This window comes from Arachis stenosperma, chromosome 5, assembly GCF_014773155.1.
Source record: "Arachis stenosperma cultivar V10309 chromosome 5, arast.V10309.gnm1.PFL2, whole genome shotgun sequence".
NCBI classification, from domain to species: Eukaryota; Viridiplantae; Streptophyta; class Magnoliopsida; order Fabales; family Fabaceae; genus Arachis; species Arachis stenosperma.
Genome location: NC_080381.1, coordinates 121,553,830 through 121,563,082, shown reverse-complemented (window position 1 = coordinate 121,563,082; position 9,253 = coordinate 121,553,830). Strand labels below are relative to the sequence as shown.

The 9,253-nt window shown below is 43.2% G+C and overlaps 1 non-coding gene across 1 annotated transcript; it reads right to left on the bottom strand.

The window, feature by feature from the left end:
* Positions 1-8,871: 8,871 nt before the first annotated feature.
* On the bottom strand, positions 8,872-8,975 carry LOC130983978 (small nucleolar RNA R71). Its single transcript, XR_009087942.1, has one exon. It is a non-coding gene; the product is annotated as a small nucleolar RNA R71 (small nucleolar RNA).
* Between the last annotated feature and the right edge of the window lie 278 nt (positions 8,976-9,253).

Here is a 9,253-nt window from a genome sequence, read left to right as displayed (position 1 = left end):
TCTCACCCTCCCTATTATGATTTGAGTAGAGGAAAATGTTTAGATAAAATTATTGAACAAAGGATTGAGATTAAGAGATCTTGTGAAGAGGTGGAAGTCCCTAGGAATAGAAGAACGAGGGTTGGTTATGCTTTGTCAAGATCGTTGGAAGCATCTTTGCCTAGGTTGTCATCTAATCCTTCACTTGAGTGGGTAAAATTCATTTCTATTAGCTTTATTGTCCCACTTGAGTATGGCTTGCTTGAAACGGATGGTCAACTTAGGATGCTTTGTGGGATAAAGCGTAAGCGAAAGATGTTTCGTGGTTGGCGTTGCAAATCAAGGCTCATTTTGGTTGATACTTCAAGAGTTGAATACAAAGGTTTGAGTAGTGCTCAAATAGATGGGTCTAGGAGGATTGTTGGACACTTCATAGAGAATTCATCTTACTCACCACCCGGTTGGACTAATAATAATGATCAACCTCAAGACGGGTGTGAAAACAAAGTGTGGGACCCCGGATCACAAGAAGAGGATCAACTTTGGGAGCCCCAAGCTTGTGAAGAACTCCATCAACACTTGGCTCAATCCATGAGAAATCTTGGGGCACAATGGAGAACCAAGCATTGGTGGGAGTTCCAAGATGAATACAAGCACAAGCCACCTTGATAAGAAGCTCCCCATAAGTCCAACTTAAGGACAATAAATAAAAGTGCTTGGTGGGAGACACCCCACCATGGTAAACTCTTTCCATACTCTTTTAGTTTGTTAATAAGTGAATTGAGTTGCCATTATAGGTAGATTCTCATTTTTATTTTTATCTTTTGTAAATATTGGTAGAATTAGTTTAATTTCTTGTTTTTATTGTTTTATCAAGTTTAGTTAGTAGTATAGTATGTTGAATAAGGTTCTAGGGCGTTTTGGTAGCTGTTTGGAGGATTGAAAGGCTTGGATTGGTGTAAGAACTTAGAAAAATATTTTTTGAAAAACAGAACACCATCCACGCGTGCGCGCACCTAACGCGTACGCGCACCTGAGCATTTTTCGACCACCCACGCGGACGCACACTGTACGCGTACGCGTGGATGCAAAAAAAAAAAAAAAACAAAACAAAAATGGAGAGGGGGTGGACGCGCGCGCGTCCCTGTGTGGATGCACCACGAGCCACACTCCCGAGAGTTGGGCCTCCCTTGGGCAAACATTATGCCTTGAGCCCAACACGACCCACGCGGACGCGCACTACGTGCGTGCGCGCCGTATATGAGAACATGGAAGTTCGTGCAGACGCGCACCTGCCGCGTCCGCGCCGATTTGCTGCTGCAAATGATTGAGCCAAACCCCAGAGAGTTGAGCCATTTCTGGGCTAGCTTTAGGCCCCAGGCCCAACTCGATCTGCGCGAGCACACGCATCGCGCCAGCGCGCCACATCACAATTCGTCCATGTACGCGGACGCGCACTTACCGCGCGCGCGTCCTTGCGTGCTACCACCAATCTAGGCCACGGACTCGAGAGTTGGGCGTGCCTCAAGGCCATTCTAAGCCTCAGGCCCAATCTAATGTACGCGTGCGCGCACTGTACGTGCACGCGCCCTTGCCTTTTCTGCCATCCCATGCTAGAGCGCACCGTACGCTCACGCGTGGATCTCCATTCCTCTCAATGCACGCGGACACGTACATGCCGCGTGCGCGCAGATCTGGTGGCGCGACTCCCAGGCCATTCTCCAGAGAGTTAGGCCTGAGTTGGGCCAACTCTAAGCCCCTAGCCCAACCCCATGCACGCGTGCGCGCACTGTACGCGCACGCGTCCTTTCCCATTTTGCTCATCCACGTTTAAGCGCGCTGTACGCGCACGCGTAGGCCCCAAGTTTTCTCAATGGACGCGGACGCGCAAGGTGCGCGCTCGCGCCGATTCAAAAAAATGGGAACCCTAAGACGCGAAGAGCGTTGCGCCGCAGCGCACTTCCTTCTTCCTCCTCCCCATTTTCTTTTTCTTCTTCCTCCCCTCCATAATCGCCGCTGCTCAGCCGACCACCACCGCATGGCCAACCCCTTCCCTCGCCATCACCCCAATCGCCCGCGTTCTCTCTCTCTCGTCCATCTACCCCCGCCCGAACACCAACCACCACAGTCACTCCTCTCAGCCAAGCCACCACCACCGCGCCACCATCTCCGCCGCCACACCATCATCATCGTCGGCGACTCTCCCGTCCTCCCTCATCACCACCCAACCTCTTTCTCCCTCTCAACCACCCAGTTTATCTCGGCGGCCGCGGCAACTACCGCCGCCTCTCCTCTGCCATAACCGCCACCGTTCACGGCGGCGCGACTGCTGATTCTGTTGCCCCACTCCCCATTTTCCCTTCCATTATTAGTTTCCCTGCTCCCAGGTTCCTGTCCCATTTCTGTTATATTTTTTTTACTGTTTTCCTTTTTATTATTCATTTATGGTTAATTACTGTAATTGCATGTTAGTTAGTTGGACTTAGAACTTTGTATGTTAGGTTAGATAGAAATAATTGCGGTTAGGTAGCTAGGGCTGGATAGAGGATTCTAGGCCTGATAAGTGCTCCGTTCGTGCATATTTTGCTGTCTGCTTATCTGGATGTTGTATGCTGATTTTGGACTGTTTTTGTGCATTCCTTGTGCCTGAATACTATACCACTGCTGCTGTACCTAATTGATGTTGTTTTCTATGCTAATTGTGCTAATTTGCTATCCGGGAACGTCCAATTTTAAGCCGGAATGCTGCCTGATTTTCAAGGAAATTAGTTTCATTTTGATCTTTATTTCAGTTTTGGGCAAATTTCCATTTTCTTTCGACTTCCCGGATTTGCACAATCATTGTGAACATGAACCGCAACTTCTCGTTCGATTGAGCCTATATATCATCATATCACTAACCTACTTTTCTAACTTACTAATTTCTTTAACCATTTCACTTCCACTCACCTTTAACCATCTTTGACAATTCTTTCAAAAATATGATGATATTATTGCCTTTTGAATATCAGTTGCTGACTTTAATGAAGCTTGCATTTTTTTGGTTTACTTGTTCACTTTTGCATATTCATTGCAACATCATGTTTGTTCTTTGATAATTGTATCCTGAACATGCCTTCTTTGTTACATGCTAAATGTTTTATATATTCTATCATATATTTTTCAGGATGTCGGATAAAGGCAAAGCCATAGCCACTGCTTCTAAGAAGAGAAAACACTCTACCCCCTCCATTCCTTCCATCTACAAGCATTATGCCAAGAATCCATTGAATGATGAGGAAAAAGAAAATCAGCAGTTGCCTTCTACCAATCCAGACAAATTCCCAAATCTCTACTGTGAGCTTCGGTTTTCGAGATATCGAACAACAAAGCTGAATACGGAGAAGAAGTTGCTCCTACCTAATGATGTGAGACGGTCCATTACCGGTCGGATCCTTGAGTTAGGCATTGACTTTGTTGACCGGGACTTGGGTGATATAAATATATCTTGGGTGAAGGAATTCTACTGCAACTTCTTCCGTCCCACATTGGATTCGGTTCAGGTGCGGGGTAGAGAGATTATGGTCACTGAGACCGCTATTGGGGAGGCATTACATTGCCGACACATTCCGGATGACCTGTGTGCCCATCAGCAGGCTGAGATAGCCATCCATACCATGACCTTTGACTATGAGGCACTTCGGCGCGTGATTGGGATACCGGATGCTGCATGGGTTATGGATGCGGGCAACACCAAGCCTAAGGGGATGTTGTTTACTCATTTGACTAGGGAGGCCAGGACTTGGCAGATGATCTTCGCCCGCTACGTCCTGCCCACCACCCACTTCTCTGAGATCCCCATGGAGATGCTCCTGCTGATCGGGTGTGTTATGGAGGGGAAGGATGTCTCTTTCTCTAGACTTATCAGACAGTGCATGTGGCGGACGCATATTCGTGGCCTACTTCCATTTCCTACATTGGTCACGAGTATGACGGCCCTAGCTGAGGTCCCATGGCTAGATGAGGATGTGCGACCACCGCCCCCGGATGCAGATGACAGGGAGGTTACTATCCCCTGGGGTGGTTGGGTGCATGAGAGACCACCTGCTAGACGCCGTTCTAGGGCCAGAGCAGTAGTGGGGACCGCCGGACAGTCAGACCCTACATCAGCACCATCTTCCTCTACTACAGCAGCTCTCTCATCATCGACAGCTCCACCTTCAGTTCCTCCTGTGGCACCTGAGCCTACTTACATACTGGTCCAGCGCCTATTCCGATTCCTAGAGTGCGAGAGACGCCATGTCAGACGCCGTTTAGACCGGATGGACCAGGCACTTATCTCTTTGGGTGCTGAGCTACCTCCGCTTCCCGATTCTCCGGCCTCCGATGAGCAGGATCATCAGGAGGAGGATGCGGAGGCACCGGTTCAGCAGGATGCCCCTGACACTACAGCGCCACCACAGACTCATGAGGAGCCGGTCCCACAGCCACAGTCAGAGCTAGAGCCTATCGTTGTACCTCCCACTGATCCTCCGGTTTAGCATCGAGGACGATGCTTGATTTTAAGTGTGGGGAGGGCACCGGTAGCATTATTTGGGAACCGGTGAACTTTTCGGCCTAGTTATCTTATTTTGCATATCTTTGTATATATTTCGATGCATTTCTAGTTTGCTTTGGATACTTTTATTGCTTATTTTGGATTTTTGATATTTTGATGCTTTTGGATATTTTTAGATATTTTGGGATGATAGTTGTAGTTGTGATTAGAAATCATACTTTGGATTGCAAATATTTAGTCACCCTTTTTGCATAATATATTGGTTTTAAGTGAAAAAGGAAAGGGTGAACTAAGAAAATTTTTGAACTTTTCAATCACAACAATGCTTAGTCAAACATTGAGATCTTTCAAGAAGTTTAAATATAGGGAATTAACCCAATTGATTGAAAGAGAATTTTTGAAACTTGCTTGAATTTCATACTGATGAGCGGATAATTTGTATACTTTTTGGCATTGTTTTTAGTATGTTTTTGATATCTTTTAGTTAGATTTTAGTACATTTTTAGTAGTTTTTATTTAAAATTCACTTTTCTGGACTTTACTATGAGTTTGTGTGTTTTTCTGTGATTTCAGGTATTTTCTGGCTGAAATTGAGGGACCTGAGCAAAAATCTGATTCAGAGACCAAAAAGGACTGCAGATGCTGTTGGATTCTGACCTCCCTGCACTCGAAGTGGATTTTCTGGAGCTACAGAAGCCCAATTGGCGCGCTCTCAACGGCGTTGGAAAGTAGACATCCAGGGCTTTCCAGCAATATATAATAGTCCATACTTTGTCCAAGATTTGATGGCCCAAACCCGCGAAGCAATCCGGCCTCAGGAATTCCAGCGTTAAACGCCGGAACAGGAATAAAAGTTGGAGTTAAACGCCCAAACTGGCATGGGAGCTGGCGTTTAACTCCAGAAAAGGTCTCTACACGAATTTCCTTGATTGCTCAGCCCAAGCACACACCAAGTGGGCCCGGAAGTGGATTTTTATGTCATTTACTCATTTCTGTACACCTTAGGTTACTAGTTTACTATTAATAGGACCTTTTACTATTGTATACACAGACTTTGGTAGCTATCTTCACTTTTATGCTATCTTAGACCTCTGGGAGGCTGGCCATTCGGCCATGCCTAGACCTTGTTCTTATGTATTTTCAACGGTGGAGTTTCTACACACCATAGATTAAGGGTGTGAAGCTCTGCTGTACCTCGAGTATTAATGCAATTACTATTGTTCTTCTATTCAACTCCGCTTGTTCTTTATCTAAGATATCACTCGTTCTTCAACCTATGAACAAGGTGACTGACAACCATTCTTGTTCTACAAGCATTCGAGGCTTTAGTGAATATCTCTTGGATTCCTGATTGCACGATGCATGGTTGATCGCCTGACAACCGAGTGCTCGCCTGACAAACGAGCCAGCCATTCCGTGAGATCAGAGTCTTCGTGGTATAGGCAAGAACTGATGGCAGCATTCAAGAGAATCCGGAAGGTCTAACCTTGTCTGTGGTATTCTGAGTAGGATTCAATGATTGAATGACTGTGACGTGCTTCAAACCTGTAACCTACTGGGCGTTGGTGACAATGCAAAAGAGTTATTCCGGTAGGGGAGGGAACCAAACCGGTGATTGGCGGCACTGTGACAGAGTGCTTTGCATTAGCTTTCACTGCGCGGACGGGAGGTAGCTGCTGACAACAGTGAGACCCTACACGAGCTTGCCATGGAAAGGAGTAAGAAAGGATTGGATGAAGGCTGTAGGAAAGCAGAGAGACGGAAGGGAAGGCATCTTCATACACTTGTCTGAAGCTCTTACACCAATGATATACATAAGTATCACTATCTTTATCTTTTATGTTATTTTCGTTCATCATCATCATATACATTTGAGTTTGCCTGACTAAGATTTACAAGATGACCATAGCTTGCTTCAATACTAACAATCTCCGTGGGATCGACCCTTACTCACGTAAGGTTTATTACTTGGACGACCCAGTGCACTTGCTGGTTAGTTGTGCGAAGTTGTGTAATGCCATGGTATTGAGCGCACCAAGTTTTTGGAGCCATTACCAGGGATTATGAGAGTTGTGAAAAAGTATAGTTCACAATTTCGCCGACCAAGTTTTTGGCGCCGTTGCCGGGGATTGTTCAAGTTTTGAGCAAGCTTTTGGTAACATCAGTGCCAAGATCCGGCAACAACATCAAGTTCTTGGTGTTATTGCCCGGGATTGTTTAGGCTGGACAACTGACGGTTCATCTTGTTGCTTAGATTAGGTATTAATTTTTTTTTTCGAAATTCTTGAAGATGAATTCTAGAGTTTCATGATGATTTGTTGAAATCTGGCTGGCTGAGAAGCCATGTCTAATCTGATTGGACCGAGGTTTCAACTTATCACCACAAGAGCTTGTTGATTCTCATCAATTTTGCTCTTGGAGCAGTGATCTGCTAAGATTTGGCTGACCTTTGGTCATGTCTAGTGTTTTGGACCGAAGCTTTCTTTGAAAGCTTGGCTGGCTGTGAAGCCATGTCTAATTCCTGGACCGGAGTCTTAGACTAGCATTGCACTGATTCCTAGAATTCTCATTAAGAATTTTGATGTTTTCACTTAAATTTTCGAAAATCACAAAAAAAATTACAAAACCATAAAAATCCAAAAATATTTCTTGTTTGAGTCTAGAGTCTCATCTTAAGTTTGGTGTCAAATGCATGTCTTTGTTATATTTTTCGAATCCATGCATATATTTTGTGTTCTAATCTTTGAATTCTATTGACTTGAAGTATTTTTTTTTGTGTCTCATATGCATTCTCATATTGTTAGTGTCAGTAGTACACAAACTGCTAAGTTTGGTGTCTTGCATGCATTGTTAATTGATTCCTTTTGCATTTTGATTATTAAAAATCCAAAAATATTTTTAATTTGTGTCTTTTCAAGTCAATGATACAAAGAATTGAAGATTCAGAACATACTGCAGAGGAACTATACAGAAAAAGCTGAGCATTCAAAAATGCCCAGTGAAGAAGGCAGACTGGCGTTTAAACGCCAGCCAGGGCACCTGGTTGGGCGTTTAACGCCCAAAAAGGTAGCATTTTGGGCGTTAAACGCCAGAATGTATACCATTCTGGGCGTTTAACGCCAGGATGGTGCTAGGGGGAAGATTTTGTTTTCAAATCAATTTTTTTCAAATTTTTCAAAATCAAATCTTTTTCAAATCAAATCTTTTCAATCAAATGTTTTCAAAATCAATTTCTTTCCTTTTTAAAAGATACTTACTAACAATTAATGATTTGATTGAACATCACAAGATTGTTACCTTTTCTGTTGAGAAAGGTTTGAATGTTTCAAATCATATCTTTTCTTGTTAGGCAAGTCATTCATTTTTAAAATCATATCTTTTCAAATTGTTTTTAAAATCATATCTTTTCAAATAGTTTTCAAATCATATCTTCTCAATCACATTTTTTTGACATATCTTCTTAACCACATCTTTTTCAAAATAACTTTCAATCAAATCTTCTTAATTTCTAATTTCAAATTCTTTTTCAAAAATCACTTAATTTCTTTTCCACTTTTATTTCGAAAATTAATTAATGTTTTTCAAATAATTTCAAAATTTTTCACTTGATTTTCGAAAATAAACTTCCCTCCTTCTCACATCCTTCTATTTATGGAGTACCACTCCTTCTAAATGCACAATTCGAACCTTATCTAATTAAAGTTCGAATTCATCTTCTCCTTCTTCTTTCTATTTCTCTTTTCCTCTGACACTTAAAGGAATCTCTATACTGTGACATAGAGGATTCCACATTTTCTTGTTCCCTTCTCTTTCATATGAGCAGGAGCAAGGACAAAGGCATTCTTGTTGAAGCTGATCCTGAACCTGAAAGGACTTTGAAGAGAAAGCTAAGAGAAGCCAAAGCACAACTCTCTTTAGAGGACCTGACCGAATTCTTCAAGGAAGAAAACATGGCAGCAGAAAACAACAACAATGCAAACAATGCAAGGAAGGTGCTGGGTGACTTTACTGCACCTACTCCTGATTTTTATGGGAGAAGCATCTCTATCCCTGCCATTGGAGCAAACAACTTTGAGCTTAAGCCTCAATTAGTTTCTCTAATGCAACAGAATTGCAAGTTCCATGGACTTCCAATGGAAGATCCTCATCAGTTTTTAGCTGAATTCTTGCAAATCTGTGACACAGTCAAGACTAATGGGGTTGACCCTGAAGTCTATAGACTGATGCTATTCCCTTTTGCTGTAAGAGACAGAGCTAGAATATGGTTGGATTCTCAACCTAAAGAAAGCCTGGACTCTTGGGAAAAGCTAGTCAATGCCTTCTTGGCAAAGTTCTTTCCACCACAAAGATGGAGTAAGCTTAGAGTGGAAGTCCAAACCTTCAGACAGAAGGATGGAGAATCCCTCTATGAAGCTTGGGAAAGATACAAACAATTAATCAGAAGATGTCCATCTGACATGCTTTCTGAATGGAGCATCATAGGTATTTTCTATGATGGTCTCTCTGAACTATCTAAGATGTCCTTGGATAGCTCTGCAGGAGGATCTCTTCATCTAAAGAAGACGCCTGCAGAAGCTCAAGAATTGATTGAAATGGTTGCAAATAACCAATTCATGTACACTTCTGAAAAAAATCCTGTGAACAATGGGACTAGTCAGAAGAAAGGAGTTCTTGAGATTGATGCTCTGAATGCCATTCTGGCTCAGAATAAAATATTGACTCAACAAGTCAATTTGA